The 20,686-nt window shown below is 50.8% G+C and overlaps 1 protein-coding gene across 1 annotated transcript in view; it reads right to left on the bottom strand.

The window, feature by feature from the left end:
- SEMA4D (semaphorin 4D) overlaps positions 1–20,686 on the bottom strand; it is a 90,323-nt gene that overhangs the window by 42,756 nt on the left and 26,881 nt on the right. The window lies entirely within an intron of this gene.

Here is a 20,686-nt window from a genome sequence, read left to right as displayed (position 1 = left end):
CACCTCATGGTGTCTTTCTGTCCCTCAGCCAGACTGACCCCCACACTTTTGGATGCCCAGCATGATTAGTTACTCAAGTCTTCACCCGCTTAGGGTACACCTCATTCACCTCCACACCTGTGCTGTCCTGCCCCATCCAAGGCGAACCTGACCATTTATTCCCTAAGAGAGACACAGCTTAGATCAGACACCAGACCCAGCTACCTGGGCTGAAGCTCTGGGCCCCTTCCCAGCTATGTGAGCTAGGGCAGCTTCTCAACCCTTCTGCCTTGGCTTCTGAACTGTACGACAGAGCCGGTCTCAAAAAGTGTGTGGGCTGTTTCTAACACCAGTTGGCAACTACTAATGTTAGTAATATTATTAAAATCTATGACAGAATGTCCTGGGCCACTAAGTATTCAACTAGCACGTCCAGAAGCTGTCTAACCCTGCTGAGGGCTATAGCCATAACAAACCACCTCTGTCAAGTTTCACATCTTGCCCTTTTCCCCCCCTTCTTTAATTCCCTCCTCCCACTTTTACCCCTGACCTATGGATGTTGCTGTTTCCCCTTAAGAACTGGATCTCTGAAGGTGGGGCATCTCCTCCCACACGCTCGTAGCGTGCACCCGGGGCCTGGTACAGCCAGGGTATGATCCGTGACTCCACCTGGGTGCGAACCTAGGACCTTCTGCACGTAAAGCAGATGTGCTAACCACTACACTATGGAGCCACCCATATCTTGCCTTTTCTAAAATGACTTTCTCCAAAGAAACTGGTCAGAGAGAGAAGAGCTTGTCCTGGACACCTGATGAAATCTACCTCATCTGTGCACCTCCAGCAGCTATGGTCTTGGCCTCCAACTCTCACATCCTGTCCTAAAAGACATCACCCTGCTCACCCATGGGCACCTGAGGACAAATGGTGCAGATGTGAACAATGACTCATGCAGTGACCTGACATCCACCATATTCTGAAGAAGGAGTAAGAAGACCATGGGGAGTTGGAAGGTATAATGTTGGTCAGTTGCACAGAGCCAGCCTGTGATAGCCAAGGTCAGAAGAGGCACCCCGTGCAGTGCACCAGGTACATCTACAGAACTTGCTGTCCTCCCCAGTGCCTTCTTGCGGTCCCAGCCATTCTGTGTCCCCATCTCCCTCACTGCCTCCAGCACCAGGGGGTGAGGCCCATGGCAGGGACAAAAGGAGCAGTGTCCCTGGCTGCCAACTGTCTCGGACCTGCATTCTCTCAGGAATCATTTCATTGTTTTAACTCTGAAACATTTCCTTCACTGAATGGGTCAGCTCTCAACGAGATGCCGTCTACTGGAGAACATAAATCTCACAGCCCTCTCCAATCTTAGATGTGGTGCCACCGTATTATCAAGTGTTTAAGTGCCCGGAGGATGAGCCTCTGAAGATATGAAGAATCATTTTTGTCCATTAAGCAAGAAGAAATGGTATAGAGCTCATCCTGACAGCCAGGGAGGTGCAGGCACAGCTTCTGCCACACCTCCGTTTCCCCATCCTTCCACCCAACCCCTGAGGCCCGTGCCATGCCAGGCCTGTGCAAGGCAGACCTGACCCTACAGCCCCCATTCATGAGACCTTTGTAGTTGAGGGAGAAGGAAGCCCTGATGGATAGTCACACAAGGACCGAGGTACAAACTGCCCGTGGGATCTGTGTAAACAAGACAGAATCAGCGGTGGTGTCAGCAGAATGCAGTCAGCAGCAACCAGGCAGCCACCCATGCTGCTCTGGGCAGTGCTTCCTGTACTTGGAAAGCCAGGATGAGATCCCCCAGCAAAGCTAAGCAGCCAAGATCTGAGGGGAAAGGCTGTTAACAGGAGATAAAATCAGACCACTTTAGTGAGGAGACTGAAACACTGTCTAAGACCTGTGTACATGGACACTCTTCCAGCATTCTTTCCTAATGACAATAATAAGAGTAAGAGAATGAAGAGAAAGAGATGGGGCTGAGCAGCATACCTCACAACAGCTGAACCTAGAAGTGCAAAGACTGCAAAACTCATACCACAAACCATACCGAGTGTACCCTTAAGACTGTGGCCACTGGGGCATCCTGTGCATGGGTCCTGCCCTTACTGGGTTCAGTTCTCCTCAGGCCAAGGAAGAATGAGGACATTCCCAGGGCTGCTCCTCACAGCTCACAGCTCAGACGTCCCCTCTGGGGTTCTTTCCCCAGGGACAGCTGTTCCCACAAGGAGTTCTAGTGCTAAGGTTGTGATGGTGAGTTCAATTCCTGCTCAGACGAGTGAAGGACCTCAGGCAATAATGGCTGCTGGTCCGTCTCTACCAAATCTTGTGGCAGCTTCCAAGACCTGTGTCCCTTCCCAGGGCTCTGAGCTGCCTCCAAGGCAAGAGCTGGAAAACATCCTCCACAAAGCTCACAAGAAACTGCCTGCTAATCCACGGTGGCCCTCTGAAAGGACAGTGACACTCAGCTAACAGGTGCAGATACAAAAGGATCTTATACACCTGCACACACGAACACATCACACGTGCATACATAACATGCACACACATGAACACATAACGATGCGCATGCATGGCATGGACACACACAAACATCACATGCATGCACATGTACAGACATGCACACACTACGCATTTGTGCAGTTACATCACATATGCACTACCAAACACAATACACACACCACAAACATGAATGCACACACAAGCAGAGACATCACATTCATGTATACGTCACACACGTACATAACATGCACATATACACATATACTGTGCTCACATACCTGCACACGCATGCATACACCACACAAGCACACACACACACAAAGAGGCAAAGGAACTGTGTAAGAGTGGAGGCAAGGGAGGGCCAAGCCCCTTGTGGGCCCTGCACCCTCACCTCACATGGAGACTGCCGAAGGCAGCACATGGGCAATGAAGACTGAGATCCCAGATGGAGAGAGAGCCATACAACATGGATTGGCCTCTTTCTCAAACTGAAAGGTTCTGGGAGGGTCACTGCCATGTGTCCCCCACTTCAAGTGCATCCTGGAGCAGCGTCTATGGCCAGAGGGTTGCTGGGACTGACCCAGTGCAGGATAAGAGGTCGTGGAGCCAGGGCCACACTGGCTTCACACCTGTGGCTGTGGGCTAGGCACCCAGCTGAGTCCTCTATGTCAGGGGTCCCCAACCCCCAGGCCAGGGACTAGTACCAGTCTGTAGCCTGTTAGGAACTGGGTCACATAGCAAAAGGTGAGCAGCGGGTGAGCAAGCGAAGCTTCATCTGTATTTGCAGCCGCTCCCCAGCACTAGCATCACTGCCTCAACTCCACCTCAGATCATCAGAAATTAGATTCTCATAGGAGCACCAGTCCCTGGTGCCAAAAAAGTTGGGGACTGCTACTCTACATGCTCCCCTTTGAGCTTCTGGCACCAACACAGTGTGAGATACCCTCTTAGGACTCAAAGATCCCAAAAAACAGACATGTAGTGTTGCAGAATGATGCCTGATAACTGTGAAATTTAGGCAAATTTCCAAATGAGGCTTTAACCACAAAAACAATCACCCCACACTCTTAGGACAGCTACTATCAAAACAACAGAGAACAGTCTACAGCCATGCCACCCTGAACAAGCCCAACGTCTGATTTCGGAAGCTAAGTTAGTACTTGGATGGGAGTACTAGGAAAACCAAATGCTGTAGGCATAAATAATAATAAACAAAACCCCAAAACCAAAAAAAACCCAGAGAACAGTGTTGGTGAGGATGAGGATGCGGAGAAACTAGACCCTGAGGCACCACTGGTGGGAATGTAAGATGGCGTAGCTGCTGTGGGAAACAGTATGGCGGTTCCTCAAAAAAATTAAATGTAGAACTGTCACACGATCTATTCATTCTACTTCCAGGTATCTATCCAAAATAACTGAAGGCAAGAACTCAAGCAGACACTTGTACATCCATGTTGATGGCAGCACTATACACAACAGCCAACAGGCAGAAGCAACTAAAGTGTCCCTAGATGGATGAATGGATAAACAAAATGGGGCCTGGCCAAATGACAGAATTGTTATTGCATTCCCAGCAAGAAAGGGGGCGTTCAGTCATCACGCCTCAGATGCCCCCACCCCACTGCCCATTCAAGGTGGCCAATCAACTCCACCACCTCCACCCAGCACTGCGGCTGGCACCCAGGGGCACTGTGAGCCAATGGGGAATCGCTCAGGGGTGCACAGAGCTGCCACTAACAAGAAAGCACCAGCATTTGGGGACCTTTCCATGGCTCATCTCTACATGACACAAGAGTGACAGGAAAGGTTGCACAACTCCCCTGCACATGGTAGAGGTAGAGGGGTAGAGGGCTGGGCAGCATCTGGGAGTGACCAAGACAGCACTGGAGTGCCAGTAGCCCACTCTGCTTCTAGAGCCTTCTGCTCCTGCTGACTCAGCCATTCTGCTAGGGTCAACCCCATTGAGGAGATCTCTGCAAATGGAGAACACATGCAGTACTGGCACGTGGTAGCACGGCGGATGTTTGTTTAGGTGTTCGAGTTTCAAGATGGGCCAGACCTTGGCCAGGAGACTCTGATTGCCTGCATGGCCAGCCAGGCCATCCTGCCTCCACCTGGATCCCTCTCCATGAATGCTCCACCCTGACCCTGCATCTGGGGAAGCCAAGTGGAGGGCAGGGTCAGGGGTCATGGTCCTAATGTGAGCAAGACTCCAGGAACCTTCAAAAAGTGAATTTTAGGATGCCTCCTTTACTAAAGTTTACTCTTCCCACCAAGGCCGCCTAGCCACACACTCCAGGCTGATGTTCAGAAGAGAACAAAGGTCGGCTAGAATATGTGCTGTGTGTGTATGTATGTGTGTGAGTAGACGTGTGTGTACATGTGTGTCTGCGTGTACATGTGTGTCTGCGTGTACATGTGTGTCTGTGTGTGCACGTGTGTGTACGTATGTGTGTCTCCGTGTGTGTGTGTACCTAAAATAAAGTGAGAGCTGACTGAGAACTATAGTGAGACTAGGGTAGGGCCAACATGAGAGTTACACGGATGAGAGTTACACACAGATGGGAGCCCATGGCTTACTGGGAAGAAATTTTTCCTTGGCACAAGACCTGGGAAAGTCTACCTGAAAAGCACATACAGAGAATCTCGACAGCACCTCTGGCAGAAAGTATAATGACGTCTATAAGCTTGTTTCTCCACTAAACCTCTCCCTGCCCATATGGCTGAGACCGCGAGGTCACAACCACCACGGAAACAGCCCTTCAACCAATCAAGTTCACAGAGTTCACAGGGTAGCTTCCTGCAGACGAACCCAACAGAACTGGAAAAGAGAGGGCGTGCGGGCGTCATACTCAGACCATTTAACCTTCATGAAATGTTAAAGGACAAGCCAAAATACCCAGAAAGGGAAGAAAAAAAAACCCACTGGCCTCTCTGACACAAAGCTACCCTACAACTGCAGAGATGCTTCTTGAAACCCAAGCACATCCCGGGGTTGATACGCTAAATCCATGGAGACATACGTGCTGGAAAAGACATGCTTGAAGTCCTAAGTCATGTATGGAAGAAGTTCAAGTCTCAGGGTCTACTGCAGAGATGCTTCTTGAAACCCAAGCACATCCCAGGGTTGATACGCTAAATCCATGGAGACATATGTGCTGGAAAAGACATGCCTGAAGTCCTAAGTCATGGTATGGAAGAAGTTCAAGTCTCAGGGTCCCCTGGGCAGTTTGTCAAATTAAAGGGTCAGCCAGCCAATACGTAAGCTAAACTGTGTCACAGGCGAGGACACATGGCAGGCCTGTGAAAGGGCACACCAGAGGCAAAGCCAGGACTAGGAACTTAGGCCAGCGTGGAGGCTAGGGTGGGCACCTGAAACCAGTGGCCACCCTCTGAGCACTACAAATTGGGGAGGCTTTAGGCCTCTGCTCAAGGCCACTCCTGGGCCCCCTCTCTCCTGCTGCTGGGCACCTGGGGAGGGCACTCTCTCAGGCCCTTCTCCACTATCCTCTTCTTGTGCACACTGGGGTCTGCGGCTGCTTGCCCAACCCTAAATTTTAAGCAGACACCCTGTGCATAGTCCATGCCCGGCCAGGTCCCTGGGGCAGGAAGTGATGCTGGACAAAGTGGAGGTCTGGCCAGCTTGGCCACGCCATGCTGACTGCTCCAGCCCTGGGCAAGAGGCTCCCACTCAGTGAAGCTGAGACTAGAGTCCAGTCCTAACTCACTTCCTGCTCCCATCCCAAGGATACTGCCTCCTCCCTCCTGTTGCTAAGTCCCACCTGTGCATGGTGAGCCAGTAGACTTCCAGCCCCTCCTGAGCTGCAGTGCCTGCCAGCTGCAGCACTGGACATCCAGGGGGCATGATGCAAAACTCTATCCCATACCAGCAGCCACAGCAGTATCCCGTGGGCACACTCTCGGCCCCACCTAGCCCCTCTGAGTTTGCACAAGCCCTCCGTGTGATTCTTACACACGCTAAAGTTTGAATGGATTGCACGATACAATTTCACACTGGATTTTATACTTTCTTTGCTGCTCAGTAATGGTCTCATTTATCTTGTCTCTGTAAGTGGCTATGAAGCTCCTCTCAGCACAAGACATCTTGAAGGACCTGTATTGCTTTCCTATGGCTGCTGTAAAAAAATATTCCACAAACTCGGTGGCTTAAAACAATATAAATTTATTATCTGAACAGTTCTGGAGGCCAAAAGCCCAACATGGGCCTCACTGGGCTCGAATTCAAGAGTTGGCTATACTCTTTTGGGAGGCTCTGGGGGAGAATCCATTTCCTTGCCTTTTCTACCTTCTAGAGGCTGCATTGTTTGGCTCATGGTTCCTTCATCTTTAAAGCCAGTGAAGAGGATTAGAACACACTACTCCAAATAGGCCATTTTGGCATACGGGTTATTTTGAGCTGCAGGCAACTGAGAATAGCAGATATAGGAAATGCTCCCTGCCATCCCCATCTACCTAATAAATAGCAAGAAGAGTTTCGCTTTGTAAAGGTGTATCAGAGACAAACCAAAGTGAGCCTGTGCGACAAACTTTACTAAACAGCCCTTATCTATTGTAGCTTTTTCTAATCACCTTCCACGATTTACTGCCCCTGGAGCCCAACCCCCTTTCCTTTGGTCCCTTCGCGATTTCTCATCCTTTGTTAAAATGGTATATAAACCAGAGTCATCTCATTTTAAGATCCTTAATCACATCTGCTAAGTTCCTTTACCAGGTAAAGTAACATATTCTCAGATTCCAGAGATGTGGATGTGGATGTCTTCAGAGGCCATTATTCTGCCTCCTGCAAACCCCCAGCAGACTCCCACTACCATTCAGTGATGTGCCCTATAGCTAGGAAAAGTCAGGATAAAGGCAACCATAAGGTAGTATTAATTTCAAGAATGCTGGTTGAATAAAAATGCAAATGACTATTAACAGAAACTGGAAAATAACAAGGAAATCAGCACATTCCATGCAATCTTGACTTGATTAGTCATTCAGATGCAAATTTTACCCTAATTTTGGAAGGATCACAAGGAACCCCCATTCAGAGCCCAGTCGAGCTTGACACTTTCCCCACCACTGTTCCTTTGTATGAGGCCACTAAACACTACTGGTGGTGGCCTTTTTAAGTAGGTACTGTGGAGTTTCTGGTATATTTTTCTGTCTCCCAGCCCAGCCCCCAGTGCTGATTTGCCCCAGTTCTCTGACTTCCACACAGTTGGGCTGCAGTGGGCACTGTCTCCAGTGTGCACCTCGCTGCACAGAGCTGTTTCAAAGAAGATCATAGAAGGCAGCTACACCAGCATCTTTACAGAGCCATCAGGGCTTTGAGCCAGTCCCATAGGTCTCATACACACCTCCCTCATCCACTGCCAGCCCCGCCTGGGCATCCCCACACTGCCACCCCATAGATGGCAAGTCAGTTGATGCCCACGGCCTCCACCTGCTTCCCTCCAGAATGCATGCAAAAAGGAGAAACCAAGAGATGGAAGCAATCCAAACAAGAAAGGGAGGCAGCCAACACTCCCAGTCCCAGGTCCACATCACTGTGACATGTTCACAGGGACCTGAATCAGCTGCCCAGGAAAAGGAGCCGGGAACATCCCAGGCCAGAAGCGCGCCTGCCCAGTCACAGCCTCAGCCCTGCATGCTTGCTGGCCAGCTAGACAGACAGAGGTACTTCTCACAGACAGCCTCCTCCAGTCCTTGAGAAGGGTGGCCAGTCATTTGGGCCCGGTCACTCCAGGGAAAGACATGAGAACTGAGAAAACTGAAAGCCTGTCCACTCGAATAATAATATGCTGGGTGCGCTGGGTGCTCAGCCTTCATACACAATCTCCTCACCATTAAAATGGGGCCAATCATACAGGACCCCAGCTATTCAGGGGCTCAAACAAGATCACACATGCCAAACACTCACAACAAAAATCACACCAACTTTTACAAATTCTTCTGCCTACTCTTTTGTAGATTTCTTGGAGTTTGGATTTTTTTTTTTTAGTAGAAAATAACACATCATACCACCTGCCAAGAAAGGAAAGAAGAAACGCTAGGCCTCTGGCAACAAACCCTAAAGAGTCAAGTCTCTGCTACCCGGCTCAGGGGCCTCACCTCTCCAGGGCTGCACTCGCCAGCCAGCTCCGTGACCCTGAACTGGCCACAGAAAGGATGATGGTACTCAGGACACGATCTGGCCTCTGCTGCCTCAGACATCTGTCCTGACACTGCGGGGGCTTCATGGCACAGTCTAGGTGGGGCCTCGGAGACAGGCTGTTGGGCCCACTCAGTTCATGACAAGGCACCGTTCAGCAGTGGGACAAGGTCCTGTAGTGAGCCTCCCTCGGGCCATGGGACAGGCTGGCCCCATTCTCATCCCTTTGAATGGCAGGCTGTACAAGATGTGGGCCTGACTGTTCTCCTGTGTGGGCTCATTCAGGGAAGCAGGGGAGGGCCTGGCCAGGCTGAGGAAGGGGGAGGAGCTCCCGACCACAAGAGAAAGGAGCCTTACAGCAGTGTGGGGAGGAGAAGGAGCCCGCTAAGTCCCAGGCCCCTAGCACCCAGAGATCATGCAGGCCCAGCCAGAAAGGTCCCCAAGGACCTCAGGGCTCTAGGGCGAGGATAGGCGGGTTGCTCCTCTCCCAAACTGCCTTGCAGGGCCCTGGACAAGCCAATTAGGCCCTCTGAGCAGCAATGTCTAGCCTTGAAAACAGCTCGAGTCAAGGTGCCTGGTCTCACGGTGGCAGAGGTTGAGTGAGGAGGTGACATGCCCAAAGTGCTTCCCCCAGCACAGCTGGTGGAATAAAACCAATGAGGGAAGCTGGTGCTGGCAAAGGTACCTCTTCTATCCCAGCTGTCTACTGACCATTGCTCATCTGCATGTCCTCCCACAAGTGGGCTGAACTCAGAGACCATTGCATATGTCTGTGGGGGTGGGCGGGGCGCACTGGCTGTCCTTGTCACCCTGCAGAGCCTGGAAGGAGGGACAGCATGGAAATGGTGGCACCCATACCTGGTGGTGAACAAACAAGAAGAGATAGGCAGTGGTCCAGGAGGCTCATCCAGGTCTTGACGCTGCAGGCTCAGCCTCTCAGACCCCAGCCTATGACCTGTACCCAGCCCTGACCCCCAACTGCACCCCTTTCCCACTGGTCACCACAGCGATGGCAGCTCTCACAGCTCTCATTTGAGGGAGGTCACAGGCCTGGGACACACAGGTGCTCAGTGATAGCGGTGTACAGACCTTACATGACAGGACCCTGGTGCCCACCTCTGGTCACAGCAGTCACCAGGATGAAGGTCTGGTGAAGTGTCCAGTGCTGCTGGGAGCAGGACTGTGATCTCGATGGGTACGAGTAACTGACAACACACTGAATGTGTGAGCCTCGGCCCTCAGCAAGATAGACCAGCCCTGGCTGTTTGATGGCTGACGCTGCACTAAAAGGGCTGTGCCCACCCTAGCAGGCCAGAAACTTGCTGGGGTCCCAGACCCCAAGTTTAAACTCTCCTAAGCCAAGAAATGAAGGTTCCAGTCCAGCCACCTGCTGAAACAAGCAGTGCCAGGCAGTTGCCAGCACAGACCTCACTCCTTTCAGTGGGACTGTTTCTAATAATCCAGCGACAGCAGGAGCAGGTCAGTCTGCAAGAGAAACAGCAGATGTGACAAGGAGCGATGAATGTAGATCCTGCGAGAATGGGCCCACCTAACCCCAGACAGCTGTCCTAGGGGCCTTTTGCACCTCCTTCTCCTTCACAGAGGCTTTGGGGAAAACGCCGAGTATCAGGCTCAGAGACAAAACACGGCAAAGGGACAGTGGCCATGGCGGATGCTGATGTGGCTCGGTGGGAATGCCACATTTGGTGTGGCTTGGGGTTGACTTTCAGAACCTTCCAAAGCCTCCTCACAAGTCCATAGACTGTGCTTGACAATGTTTGCCTAGGGATGTTGGCACAGCCAGATGACTGTGATCCTCATTAATGACAAAGCTAGGGTCATGAAATTAGAGAAAATATTAATCCATCCCATCGTGAGTTGAAAGCTACTCCAGTCAAACCACCATCATGGAAATGCTTTATTCTGTCATTCATGAGAGACAAAGAATAGTCATGGCTTCAAAGATATTTTGAGGCAAGGAACTCAAGTTTTCTTCATATTCTTTGAATAGAATTTTATGTACATATTTTCAATCAATGGTTGGGAAGCAGAGGACTGACTTAAATTATATGTGGATTTCCAACTGCATAGGTGGTCAGGGCCCCTAACCTCCACAGTGTTCAAGGGTCAACTGCAATTTATGTACTTAAAAACCTTTATAAGGTCTGCAATATGTTTTACAATTTTAGGATATTTTCATAGGTATTTAACATATAAGCTACTTGTTTCAAAGAACAGGACTTTCTGAATTCTCTACTTTTAAGATCTAGCTGCTGAGAGTGAAACCACTCTGGTCTGCAAATTATCTATGAAGATAATTAGTTCTGAAGGTGGTTTTCTAAACCAGCAGTAGTACCAAAACACTTACATTTGGGGAAACATATTTCTTTTATTATGAAAGATTTCACAAAAAAATTAAGGTGCCCAAGAGAGGCTTAGGGTTTCAAATAGCGGCCACTGCCATCCAGTGATGTGTGATACAAAATTCAATTCCACTTCCATTTAAAGGTGCTCCTCCATGCAGCACAAGCTCAGCAGACAGATTATCACAGTCCACCAAACCCCAGGCCCCAGAGTGCCTCCATGGGTCAACCGGATTTATGAAAAAAAGCAAGAGAAGAGTCTATTTTAAAAAACCTATCTGCAGGTACTAAACTTTCCCTTAAAAAAAAAAAAAAGTTAGCAAAGGTCCCACTGTACAAATTTTGATCAAATGAAAACCAACCTACCCGTGTTCAAGTTCACCATGTCTTAGTATCAATTTTAAGTATTAATTCAGCTCTATTTAGCACTGTGTAATAATAATTCTACTTTGGTCACAGCCGCAAAGTGCACACACCAGCTGAGGTGAGAAATGCCAAAAACACAGACCGCCTACCTTCAGTTTCACTAAGAATAGTTCGGACACACAGCAGAGGCCCAGTGGCTGACCACCTACCGCCTGAATCTGGCCCAGAACAGGAGGCTTCTGTCCTGCAGACACCTTACCTGCACATACCCTAGGCACTGTCATTCTTGGCCACACTAACCCCCTTGGCATTGCCCTCTGCTTAGGCACTTTCCACACACCAGATGCAGTCCAGGACCCTCTAGGTAAGTACCTGATATCCCAGAAGAAAGGAGGCCCTCAGGGGGCCTGCGTGGTGATGGGCCATTGTGAGGAGTCTCATGGGGCCTGAGTGCTGGACAGGTCATCACCCTGTTGATGGAAACATTGGTTTCCCAGGCAGAGAACCCAAAGGCCCTGAGGAAAGAGAGCCTATAACTTTAGGGGCACAGCTAGAAGGGTGATGTGGCGAGAGTGCTGACGTCACAGGAGTGGCTCTGAGCTCTGGCCACAGTGCCTGTGGCTCTGCTGTGTCAGGATGCCCTGGCCTTGAAAAGGCGGGCAAGGGGAGGCAGGAGGAGGGAGGCACCAAGCCCCCAGCCCTGGGGGCTCTTCCTTGGAGCTGTAGGGTCCTGAACACCCAGCCCCCTTAGCCCACTGTGGTTGTGGCTGCTTCTGGCCCAGAGTTATCCCTGGGGCCCTGTTGCCATTTCAGCCGCCATAGCAGTCCAACGCTTTCTGCTTCTAGCTTTCCTCCCTGGGCCTGCACTAAAACCCCATTAAAGTGTGGCCTCAGATCAGCAACAGAACACCAGGCTCCACCTTGAGGACAAAGGACTGGGGGATGGCCGGAGGAGGTAGCAGTGACTACCTCACGCAGGAGGCCGTCACCCGAGAGGGCAGATGTGGGCAACACCCATGGTGAGACTGGCAGCACCTTCCCCAGTCTCACGGCTGTTTAAATGCCTCTTGACCCCTGGACATGCATGGCCAAATCGTGCAGATTATGGACACACAGACTGTCATAGGTGAGGCTGCTGGGCTCTTGTGTTATTACCACCCCTTGCCCTGACCAGGGTACCACAGTAGTTGGGTGTCTTTCCCTCCCCTGCTGGCCACAGCCTCTGGCTCTCAACTCGGTTTACCTCCCTCGTGTGGCCTGGGTCAAGGTGGGTGAGACAGAGGCAGGAGCTGCCCAGTGCCCACCCACAGCCCCAATGACTCAGAAGGAGCAACTTCAATTTCAGTCTGTGAAGTGCAAACAGCTCTGCGAGGAGCACTGAGCCTCCCTTGCTGGGTCCGGCAGTGCAGGAGAAATTACAGGGAAGCCAGGCGGCTGCAGGGTCTCAGAGGAGTGAGGCGCTCTCAGCAAGGAAGGTAAGGGGCAGGAGCCTGCCTGGAAGTCACCTCTGCCACTGGATGGAAATACAGAGTCCAGGCTAAAAACTGGAAAGAAATGAGCTTCATTCTATAAGTACCACAGCAAGCAAAGAATCAGGACATATCCACTTCCAAGTTGAGCTACCCTGTCAGTACACATGTAGGCGTTATGGTTCCAAGTGAAAACAGATCAGACTACCGAACACAGACCCTGGGTCAACAGTGAGACCTGGTTCATGTGCACCAGGCAAACCCTGAGCTTGAAGTGTGCCAGGCATTGTCTGCAACCTTTGGAGGACAGCCGTTGACACATGGCCATTCCCCATGTCTAGATGGCTGGAGATACCCATGAAAGCAAGCTTAAGAGCGGGCAGATGCCAGTCCTGTACCAGCACCAGCTACTCCCTGTCCTCCCCGCTCCTCCCCATGGGGCCTGCTCCCTTTTCTCCTCCCACAAGGAGGCTCCTGGTTCACCCTCCACTAACCCCAGAACAGACATGCTGCAGTCCGGTTGTTCCTGCAGAGTCTCCAGTCACACAGGTGTCTGTGAGACAAATGAGCCTTCTCTGCCAAGTACATCCTGGGCTCCACCTGCCCATGACTGCCACCTGTGAAGCAGGCCGGGCCACCAGTAGCAGCCAATGGAGGACCTGCTTGGGGCACAGAGTGACTAGACAGCCCCAGGCCTGCAGCAACTACACCTACCTACCCCACCCTACGCTACCCTACACCCATCCAGCTGAGGCTGGCTTCCGCATATGAGTCTGTTAGGTGTCAGTCCTGGGTGGGGCCGAGTGTGTGAACCTCAAGGTACACCTTCACCTGTAGGGTGGGCAGGGTAAGGGCCTAAAGAAGGTAAACCCTGAACTTCCTGGGCTCCCAGAGTGGGCGGGGCCAGTTCAGCTTGGGCAGCAAAGCAGGAGCTCAGGCACAGAGGGAGTTTGGGTGACATAGATTGCTGCCATCCAGGGAGCCTGAGTCAGTATCCAGCTAATAGCTGAGGGTAGCCAAGGTCAGACAAGGGGTACCTGGACACAGCAACATTTGCACATGCCAAGGAGACACATACCCCACTATATACATGCACCCCCATCATGCACACATGTCCTGCCACGTACAGAGTAAGAACATCCACTTCGGGACGAAACCCACATAGTGGCACGTCCCCGATACAACGGTGGAGCCTGTGCAGTGTTATCTTTTCACTCCACCCCATGATAAACTTGCTCTCTGTTTAGTGCCTTATTCCTCTGACACTATTATTTCACTTGTTTAATCACCTTTTAAAATTCTACATGCACAGAGGGGAAATTTTACAGTGTGTCCTATTTCACCTGGCCCTCCCTCCCATTTCCGCCATACCTTCCCTACCACTGCCCCTGGCAGTACAGCCATCATGCATCCACCCGAATCTTCCTCTGCCCAGGATCCATGAGAAACACGTCAACACGCACATGCAGTCATGAGTGCATGTGTAGGAGCACTCCTATAACATCTCACAGAGCACAGCTGGCAGGTGGGGCTTCTTTCCCAGCTTCCGAAACACGCTACACAGCTGCTATCAATATGATGTTGCCACATGGAAGACAGGCTAGTGGGATGGAATCGAGAATCCCCAAAGAGAACCAGTTTACATGAGACCATAACTTACCAGAGTTGAAGTTGAATTCATTGGCCAAAGAATGGATTATCAAAGTTAGTGCTGGCACACTGGAAGGAAATAAAATTGGACTTCCCTCCCTCAACCACCTTCTTCCATATTAGACATGCTCAAGAGCTCAATTCACGTACATGAAACAATAAAATGCCTGCCAGGAAATCAAGAGACAGCTGTGTCATCTTCCTGACAAACATAGGTACCCAGAAGTCATAAAGATGGCAAATGACACATTAATGCCTGCCAGGAAATCAAGAGACAGCTGTGTCATCTTGACAAACATAGGTACCCGGAAGTCATAAAGATGGCAAATGACACATTAACAAAAGTAATTAGCAAACAAAAGAATTGGGAATAAACATTTTCAAGGCAGAAGAGAACCATCAATATCTGCAACAAATAAATAGGTGAGAGAGGGAGAGACATCCTGAGAGAAACATGGGCAAAGAACACGAAAAGGCAAGTCACATATGGAAGAATGTGAACTGATAGGGATCTTTGAGCAAAGATCCTAAACTCACCAGGATTCACACATCAGGTAATGAAGCTGCAGCTCTGCCCTCCCAGAGAGACAAAGTAGAAAGACCCCTTGCACCCAGTGCTGAAGGAATATGCAGGGATCAAGGCGCACGCACCAAAGGACAAGCTGTTAGATCTTTTTGAAAACTGATCTGGCAAGATGTATGAAACAAAGAGGTACACGCCCTGGCCCAGCAGTGCCATGCACTGAATAATGCCCTGTGCATGTGGCCAGGGTATTTACGGTAGCACTGTTTATACTGGCTGTGTTCTTTTCCTGCAGCAGCTCTAACAATCGACCACGAACTTGGTGGCTAACAACAGAAATCTATTCCCTCACAGTTCTGGAGGTCTAAAGGCTGAAATTAGTTTCACTGGGCTGAAATCAAGCACAGCCCACTCCTTCCAAAGGCTCTGGAGGAGAATTCTTCCTGTCTCTTCCAGCTTCTGGTGGCTGCTGGCATTCCTTGGTTTTTGGCCACTGTATTAGTCAGGGTCCCCAGAGAAAGAGAATCAATGGGACATGGCTAGAGAAAAAGTTTTAATATAATGAATCAGATCATGAGATCATGGAGGCTGACAAGCCCTGAGATCTGCAGTGAGCAAGCTGGAGACTCAGGAGAGCTAACGGTTTAAGTTCCAGCTCGAGTTCAAATCTGAAGGCAGGAGAGGACTAATGTCCCAGCTCAAAGGCAGCCAGACAGAGGGAGGGAATTCTCTGCCCTATTCGGGCCCTCAACTGATTGGATGAAGCCCACCCACAACAAGGAGAGCATCTGCTTTACTCAGTCTACAGAATCAAATCCTAATTTCAGCCAGAGACACTCTCACAGACACACTCAGAATCATGGTTCACCAGGTATCTGGATGTCCTGTGGCCCAGTCAAGCTGACACATAAAATCAGCCATGACACTCACATTACTCTAATTTCCGCTTCCATCTTCACATCATCTTCTCTTCTTGTCTTTTAAATCTCCTCCTGCCTCCATCCTATAAGGTACCTATGATGGCATTTAGGGCCCATGAGATAATCCAGGATCACCTTCCCATCTCAATATTCTTAATTGAATCACATCTACAAAGACCTTATTTCTAGATAAGGTGACACTCAGAGGTGTCAAATTAGAACCTGCCTTCTTTGGAGCCATTCTTCAGCTTCCTACCAGGGACTGAAAAACCAATCCTGGAGCCCAAGTGAGTGACTCCAAGCTGGGCCAGTCCAAGTTCATAATGGAGTACTGTCTGGTTAGTAATCAACTCCGCCCCCGCCCCCCGGCCCCCGCCAACTACAACCAAGAAGACAGGACATACGATCTCATTTCCATAATGAAATGGGCCTCTCAGGTTTAAGTGAGGACTGTGGGCAAACTATGTTGCCTATAGCATTTTCCTGCAAAAACGAGTGCCCTCCTTTGACTCACACGTGAGCTGTTCCTGACCATGGATCACCATGCCTTTCCAATGAGGCAGCACAAGGAAGTGATGAAGGCATGATGAGTGTTCCTACGAGGCTTGCACAGGAGGAGGGAGGCACTCCTTCCTAAACCTACCTCCTGGTCCTTAAACTACACTGCTAGAGTCCTAAAGCCTAGAAGTGGCCCAGCATAGGGGTCTCTTCTTCGCCCACACCTTACTCCTGCCTCCAACTGCCTTAGTGCCCAGCCACTCAGAGCACCCCACCGGGCTCAGCTGGGGTGCACCCCAAGTCTTGCATCCCTGTCCACGCAGCTGCCACCCATCCGAGTCTCTCATCTTCTCCTTCCCACACAGCTGCCACTCATCTGAGTCTTTCATCCATCAAGAGCCATTTTACCCGAGGGGCCCCGCAGCCGCTGGGAACCACACTTCTCTCCACCCTTGTATGCCTTTGTCCTTATCCCTCCAATCTCAGTGGAGGCTCCTACTCTGTGTCCTGCACAGCCAGGCTCATCTAATCTGATGGATATATGAACGAAGCCAATTCCCAGGTGAGGTGGCCCATCTTCCACCCTCTGTGAGACTAGTGCTCCAGCCGGGACTCACCCCTAGGACTGGTCCTCAGATGCCTCCCTAACTCCAGGGCCTCCCCCACTACACTTCACATGGTGCTAAGTCCCACTGCCCATCTCCCAAGGGTGGGATGCCTCCTAGACAGCCTGAAGGGAACTGGCCCATACATAGATGCCTCCGTCCTTCCAGGTGCTCAGCCAAAAGCTCAGCATATCCTCGACCCCCACTCCACCCCACCCAAGGCCCGACATGGCAACAAGTCCCCGCAGCTCCATCTCCCAACAAACACCTGACTGGGCCATCCTCCACCCTGCACCCTGGCTTGCACTACCACCTTCTCCAGGATTACCGTGCAACCTCTTAAAAGGACTTCTAGCACCCCTTCTGCAGTCCATTCTCCCCAGAAACCTGAAGTGCTGCCCAAACCCTCAGTTCCCAAGGCTCCCATGTCAGCGTCTCTTAGCACCAAGAGGCTCACGTTCCCCTGGTCCACCTCCCAACACCCAAGACTCGGGCCTGCATGAGGGTCTTTGCACCTGCTGCTCCTCTCCTCTCCAAACTCAGGCCCAGCTGCTGTCTTTTCTCAACCAATTGCCCCTTCTCAGTGAGGCCTCCTGCTGTCCCTTCTCCACTTGGGTTCTCTCCTTCACACCCATCACGTCTCGCTCCTCATACTCGATTCCATTTACAGTCTATCTTCCCCGACACTAGAATGCTTTTTCCATGTGGAGGTCCCGGTGCCCACAGTATGCTGGGCACAAGGAGGGAGTTCAGCACACTGTGGAAAGATTGGCCTGAACAAACCTGTCCCTTCCCTGGTGTCATGGGAGAACCGGGGCTTGCTGACCTGGACCATGCCGTCCCAACTAGAGGGTGGCGCCACCCTGTGGGCCACAGCTCCACCCGGGCTCCATATGTGCAGTCACAGACAGCAGCAGGGAGATCTGAAACCCTAGGCCTGTGCAGAGATGAAATGAACCAGACACACCAAAAAGTCATTTAATAAAAGGCTCGTTTCACTGGCTTCACCCGTGTGCATGACAGCATCACCACATGCCCACTCTTTTCAGAGAAAAATGGGCCTTTGTGGGCTATAAATAGCCTGGCCAGATGTGGGAATGCCTGTGGGTCTCTTCCCAAGACTCCGCATGTGCCCCACAGCTGCAGGAACAGCAAGACCCCAGAGGAAGTGACTGCAGGTCAGGCAGGAAAGGGTTAACAGGCGGTGCCTCCTCCCACTGGAACAAGGCAGTAGTTCATCAAAGCCATGTGGCCATGCAGGCTCTGCTCACCACCACCGTGTGCAGGACATGGCTGCAAGTGGAAAACCAGGCTGCGGACACACTGCACGTCTCTTTCATGCACAGGAAAAAGGGAGACAGATGCCTGGACAACAAGGAGTCTTTCATGGAGGAGCCCACTCACGGAAACAGAGTGCTGGGTTCCCTGTGCAGGAGAAACGCAGTCTGAGCAGGGCACTGTGTCTGATAAGGCCCAGCAGTCTGTTAGTAAATGTCTGCAGAAATGCAAAAAACAAGAGCACTTACCGCGGATTTAAAAGTATTCTCAGTGCCTCCCAACCCACAGTCTGGGCCTTGACAGAAGGGGGAGCTCAAATGCAGAGGGCACCAAAGAACCACCTATATCTGTGCTTCCCTCAAAAGCACTGGGTAAGCTGCACATGCTAGCCCCACGTGTGATTTCAGATGTTCCCAGAAGTCACGTTCAGAGACTAAAAACAACAGGTGACGTCTAAATAACATGTTTTATTTAACCCAATACAAGTCCAAAGAACAATCATTCGAGACATAAGTAACAGAACCATAAACAGGCTATTCCACAGTCCCTCTGAGTCTGGGCCTTGGCCTCCTGCCTGCTGTGTGTTTACACTCGCAGCACCACTGGGCTCTGACCAGAGACACATGTGGACTGCTCTGGCCCCGGGTGGCAATAGCCACAGAAGTGGGGAGCATGAACCAGTAGCATCACCACGTGCAGCATCACCGTGTGTGGCTCTGGTACAGGAGCCAGTATGAGTTCACATGTGGCTAAAGTGTGGAAGCTTCCTATGACTCTGAGAGAACCTGGCAAGGTCAGAGTTGAGCAACTGTTATGGATAGAGGTCCTGGATGGCAGACCTCTGCTCATGTCAGTCCTGGCTCCTCGGAGACCTGACCTCAGCAGGCAGACAAAGCACCAGCGCCAGTGGGTGTCTCTCATGAGGGACTGACCTGGGGGCTGGCCCCAGGGCAGCTGGACGGTGCTTGGGCTCTCTCTGTCCTGTTATAGCAGACCTGCTGCTCCTGTCATGTAATTTGGATGAAAGATGTTTGGCTCACATCTCACACAGATCAGCATTAAGGATAAAGTTGTGTGTGTAGTTTTTACATCAATGAGTTATGAACTTTCAGTCTCTTATGCCAGTGTTCACAGACTAACAGCTCAGACCACTCACCATTGGTTAGAGTAGCATCCACAGGACCCTGATCCCATGGGGGGTGGTCCTGGGTGGCTGTCTAGGTGACAGCCTCACAGGACAACAACCAGGCCTTCTGGCATATGCAGAAGTGATTTTCTTTTTAGTGTGGTTTAATTACATCTATAGTCATCCTACTCTCAGAGCTGCAAGACAATGACGGCCACTTGCTAAAATTAAAGCATGCTGCCTACAGACGAGCACCCCATCTCACGCCCATGGAACCCCCTGCTGCTGGGGACCACCCTGGCACTAGGCAGCACACTTGGTAAGATGAAGCACTGGAATGTTAAAGACCAGGCAGCACCAAAACAGCAGCACTCAGAGTAGTTCCCTTTCTGAACTCAAATTCTTAGCATAAGCCTGTTGGGCTTCAAGAGTTTGAGTCTAAGAGAAAAAAACTGCAGGTGAAACATAAAATTATATCCTGTTCCTCTCCAGCTCCCCAGATAGACAACCACGTGAACCATATCCTGGGAAGCCACAGAGCCCCTCTGTACCCCTCCCGTTCTGTGCTTTGGGGAAGGTCGCTGGCAGGCGATGGCCCCTCAGTGGGCAACCCCCAGCACCATCCGTTCCTGGAGGCCAGGCCTCCTAGACCACTTGGTCCCTGCTCTCACAGGAATACACGTGATCCCAGTGAGTGGTCAGCTACTTGCAGAGGCCATACTTGGTTCAGGCAGTGTCCCCAGGACTCTCATCATAGATACAAATGGGCCCACAGTGGTGATGGAAGGATGAACCTGCCCTGTCCCCACGTGGAGAACCCAGTGACACAACATTTCCACATGAATCACTTCACAGTGGAAAAGGTGACCCCTTAAATGAGTTGGGTTTTCCATTTCAATGCAAGTTCTAGAATATATATTTTTTATCTTCCTAAGCACTTCCTTTTAAACTGCTTTTTATAAGCACATTATTTATATTGTGAAAGGTAAAACCATGGGGAGCTTCCTAACATGGGAAGGTTGTGGAGGGCTCCCAGGGCTAGGTGAAGGAGCACGGTGGCCAGGAGCTCAGGGACCAAACACCAAAAGCTCTCTCTCTAAAAACATCAGTCAGCATGATGGGCTTTCTCGAGAGGAGGCAGTACCTGACATATTCTATGCACTGAAAACAAGTCTCTCCTGGAAACTCCCTCTAATGCAGACATGTCTGCACAAGTGTCTAGGACAAGCTACAGGTGACTGCAGGTCTAAAGTGGC

The sequence above is a fragment of the Pteropus alecto genome, unplaced genomic scaffold (genome assembly GCF_000325575.1).
Source record: "Pteropus alecto unplaced genomic scaffold, ASM32557v1 scaffold219, whole genome shotgun sequence".
NCBI lineage: Eukaryota > Metazoa > Chordata > Mammalia > Chiroptera > Pteropodidae > Pteropus > Pteropus alecto.
Note: the sequence above shows the minus strand (reverse complement) of the source record. Positions and strands in the feature narration are given on the sequence as shown.